This window comes from Acartia tonsa, chromosome 9, assembly GCF_053477335.1.
Source record: "Acartia tonsa isolate MP-2025a chromosome 9, ASM5347733v1, whole genome shotgun sequence".
NCBI classification, from domain to species: Eukaryota; Metazoa; Arthropoda; class Copepoda; order Calanoida; family Acartiidae; genus Acartia; species Acartia tonsa.
The window spans coordinates 16,213,641-16,218,776 of NC_137268.1; positions in this window are offsets into that span (position 1 = coordinate 16,213,641).

Sequence of the window (5,136 nt, forward strand, 5' to 3'; positions counted from 1 at the left end):
ATCTCGCTTTATCCTCATGGAAAAGGTTTCTAAAATACAATCATTGAATAAGACTGGTAAAATTGAAATAGACATAATTTTTCTCTTTTTTTCTCTCATTAAAAATGACGTCAATCTATGTTTCAAAATATGAGAAACAGTTAGTAATAATGGAAATATTAAACTTCATAAATTGTTCAACAATAAATTGACGTTTAAAATTTCATATATTTTAGATGTAATAAATATGGAAAATAACAAACTTTACTAATCTTTCATTAAAAACAATGATTTAATGATATTAATAAATAATAATCTAGTTCATGTAGCTAAAATTTTAATTATTTTTATTAAAAAGGAGAGGATGATTACCATGGCGTCGAAAGCAGGGCCAAAACTTTTCAACCAATAATTCTATTATTATTGGGTATAGAATTAAGTTATTGTCGATCGTATTAATAACCCTTTTACATTATTATTTCAATATATATATATATGATATCTATAATACAAAGTAGAACGATGTCTGTCTGTCTGTTTGTCTGTCTGTCTGTCTGTTTGTTTGTCTGTCTGTTTGTAGCGAAGGATAACGCTAACCGCTGAACCGATCGGGTTTTCCTTTACAGGGTAGCTTCTCATAAGTCCCGGGAAGGTTTATAACTATTTTCTTGGAAGGTGGGACACCCCCAACCCCCCCCCAAAAGTGAAAAATACCCCCCTCCCAGAAAAGAAAAAAAATTCTTTTTAAAACTTAAATTAGAATAGTGGGGTCGACTTCCCCTCCCCCAAAAGAGGCTAGGGGCGAAGCCGCTAGTACGTGGATATAGTAAAAGAGAATAGTTCGTATATCCAGTAGGAGAGGAGGGAATGGGGTACGGGTGTGGTATCGTTATTATAGCCAGATGCGAGCATCACTTTATCAAAGTACATCCACATAATAATATATATCGATTATTAATTCCAATCCTTATATTAAAGTAACAGGATGTCTATGTGTGTGTTTGTGTGTCTGTACCGAAGCATCTCGCTAACCGCTGAACCGATCGGGTTTTTCTTAACAGGGTAGCTTCTCATAGGTCCCGGGAAGGTTTATAACTATTTTTCTTGGGGTTGGGACACTCCCAACCCCCCCCCCCCAAAAAAAAAAAAAAATCTCCCCAAAAAACATTTTTTTTTTAAATTTTTTTAACCAAAATTAAAAATTAAATTATTATACCTGAAATAAGTAGAAGTAATACAATTGATGAAATGATTGCAACCTTCATTTTAAAGTCTGAAAATCATCCTTAAGCAACGAAATACAAAACAATGATGACAACATCCATAAGTAGCGAAGCTCAATAATGATGAAGGAATATCGGGAAAAAGATCAATACAGACCAGTCTAATACAATATGAACCCTTTAAAATTATGAAAACTTAAAAATCTAGGAACCGATCGAGCACCGCAATTAATAGACAAATTTTGAATATGAGCATATTCAATGTTTGATAATTTCAGCCGTCAATCCTGAATAGGAATAGAGAAAATCACGAAAACCTAAAAATCTAGGAATCGATCTAGCACCACAATTTATAAACAAATCTTAATAAAACTTGGTGAAAATATGTAGAATATAAAATAATAAATCCCTGAAAATTTCAGCCATTTATCTTGAAAAGGTTTTGAGAAAATCACGAAAACGTAAAAATCTAGCATTCCAAATAACAGACAGATGGACAAAATAATGTATATATTATATGGGCATATATATTGAGAATCTTCACTAAAAAATTCAGGTGTCTATCTTAAATAGGAGCCGAGAAAATCACGTTTCCCCCATAACGTTACGGACGGACTGAAAAACATACAAAGTGAATTATAGAGTATCTTCGCTACTAAAAATACATAGATAAACAAACGGACAAAGCGAATTTCCTAACTTGTGTTCAAAGTTCATAAACTTAAGAGGGAAGTGAAAAGTGGAGAAAAAGTTACATAAGATAAATAATGGAAAAAAAGATGTATTTGCTTGACAACAAGGATGACAACATCCATAAGTAGCGAAGCACAAAAAATCGTAGATGGGAATACGTACAAGTAGATTTAAAAGGTTTTTACTAAAATCAAGAATAGATTTATTGGATAAAATAAACATGAAACCTTGTTTTATTTTGTATGATGACGATGGTCAAAGTAAATTATTTTAAAGATGTTCATAACAATGGGAAAAATTATTTTGATACTGATATCCCAAAAAAGTTTGAAAATTGGATCAAAATAAACAAAGATATGGGGAAATATGTAAAACATATAAAATAGCCAAAAACCTGATAAAAGGCAGTCTGGCCGCCATGGTTGTTTTCTTAAAACGACAAAAATTTAATTTTTAAATCCTTAACTTAAAAAATTTGGAAAATCGGACCATATACACTGAAGATATGGAGAAAAGTGTTAAATATATAAAAATAGCCTAAAACCTGCCAAAAAGGCAGTCTGGCCATCATGGTTATTTTCTTTAAAAGACGGGAAATTTAATTTTGCAGGGTTCGGAAGCCGCGCTATCAGCCGCGCGGCTGCGGCTGCGGCTGAATCCTAATTTGCAGCTGCGGCTGCGGCTGCTTAAAGTTATGGAAGTGGCTGAGGCTGAGAGTGGCTGAGGCTTAGTGCGGCTGAGAGTGGCTGTGGCTGAATGCGGCTGAGGCTTAATAAGAATTGGGGTGGCTGAGGCTTACAGTGGCTGAATTGGAATTTTGTGGCTGAGGCTTCGAGCGGCTGAGGCTTACAGTGGCTGAGGGTGGCTGAGGCTTACAGTGGCTGAAGGATTTGTGGCTGAGGCTGCGGCTTACTGAAAGCCGCGCGGCTCATAGCGGCTGCGGCTTACAGTGGCTGATTGGAAAATTAAGCCGCGCGGCTGAGTGAGGCTGAGGCTGAGAGTGGCTGATAACATAATTAAGCCTCGAGGCTGATTCTGAGGCTGCGGCTTACTGAAAGCCGTGCGGCTGAGGCTGTGGCTGAATTAAATTCAGCCGCGCAGCTGAATGCGGCTGCGGCTGAATACAATATTAAGCCTTGCGGCTGATCTTATGGCTGATTATAAAATAAGCTTTGCAGCTGAGGCTTCGGCTAAATTGGATTTATTAAATGCATTCTAGGACATTTTTTGGAGAGTTGGGGTTAGGGGTTAGGGTTAGGGGTTGTGAGAATAAGAGTGGAGGGAAGAGGGGGGAGGACAGCAGGATTTTTTCCAATGTTTGATTCAGAATTAGTACCCAAATTTTATACTGGTACCCAAAGTTTTATACTGGTACCCAAAGTTTATTCTGGTACCCAAAGTTTTATTCTAGTACCCAAAGTTTTATACTGGTACCCAAAATTATATACTAGTACTCAAATTTTATTCTGGTACCCAAAGTTTTATTCTAGTACCCAAAGTTTTATACTGGTACTCAAAGTTTTATACTGGTACCCAAAGTTTTAGTCTGGTACCCAAAGTTTTATAATGGTACCCAAAGTTTTATACTGGTACCCAAAGTTTTAGTCTGGTACCCAAAGTTTTATACTGGTACCCAAATTTTACTGGTAACCAAAGTTTTATACTGGTACACAAAGTTTTATACTGGTACCCAAAGTTTTATACTGGTACCCAAAATTTTATACTGGTACCCAAAGTTTTATTCTGGTACCCAAAGTTTTATACTGGTACCCAAAATTTTATACTGGTACTCAAAGTTTTATTCTGGTACACAAAGTTTTATTCTGGTACCCAAAGTTTTATACTGGTACCCAAAATTTTATACTGGTACCCAAAGTTTTATTCTGGTACCCAAATTTTATACTGGTACCAAAAGTTTTATTCTAGTACCCAAAATTATATACTAGTACTCAAAGTTTTATACTGGTACCCAAAGTTTTTATACAGGTACCCAAAGTTTTAGACTAGTACTCAAATTTTATTCTGGTACCCAAAGTTTTATACTTGTACCAAAAGTTTTATACTAGAACCCAAAGTTTTATACTGGTACCCAAAGTTTTATACTGGTACCCAAAGTTTTAAACTGGTACCCAAAGTTTTATACTGGTACTAAAAATTTATACTGGTACCCAAACTTTTATACTAGAACCCAAAGTTTTATACTGGTACCCAAAGTTTTATACTGGTACCCAAAGTTTTAAACTGGTACCCAAAGTTTTATACTGGTACTAAAAATTTATACTGGTACCCAAAGTTTTTTACTGGTACCCAAAGTTTTATACAGGTACCCAAATTTTATACTGGTACCCAAAGTTTTATACTGGTACCCAAAGTTTTATACAGTTACCCAAATTTTATACTGGTACCCAAATTTTATACTGGTACCAAAAGTTTTATACTGGTACCCAAAGTTTTATACTGGTACCCAAAGTTTTATACTGGTACCCAAAATTTTATACTAATACCTAAAATTTTGTTTTAATATTGGTACCCAAAGTTTTATACTGGTACCTTAAGTTTTATACGAGTACCCAAAGTTTTATACTGGTACCCAAATTTTATATTGGTACCCAAAGTTTTATACTGGTACCCAAAATTTTATACTAATAGCCAAAAATTTATTCTGATACCCAAAGTTTTATACTGGTACCCAAAGTTTCATACTGGTACCCAAAGTTTTATACTAATAGACAAAAATTTATTCTGATACCCAAAGTTTTATACTGGTACCCAAAGTTTTATACAAGTATTTTAGCAGTAGGAATTTATTTCAACATCTTTAGTTATGATGCAGTACAAAGTCTATCAACTTCCAGACGACGAGCCGATGCGCTCCATGTTGAGCCACGGTCGAGGGTTTCTATGACATTAACTCAAGGTCCAAGGGGAATTATATCTTTCCTTTGCGACTGTTCATGTTGCACACCTAGCACCTAGGAACCATTTAATGTCTTCAGTTATAACGCAGTGTCTGCGCGAGATTCGAACCTATTACATCCCTGATGACAAGCAGATGCGCTACTTGTTGAACCTTGGGGAACCAATTCTTTCCTTTTCTGTATTAGTTTAAGTGACATCTATCCAGCAACCAACTTTTTTTTATTGAACTACCTGCCTGAAAGTTTTATGGTAATGAGTTACGCCTGTTTATGAGCCAAGGAAATCCTCCTACTCCAACTTTACATGTTGCACACCTGCCATA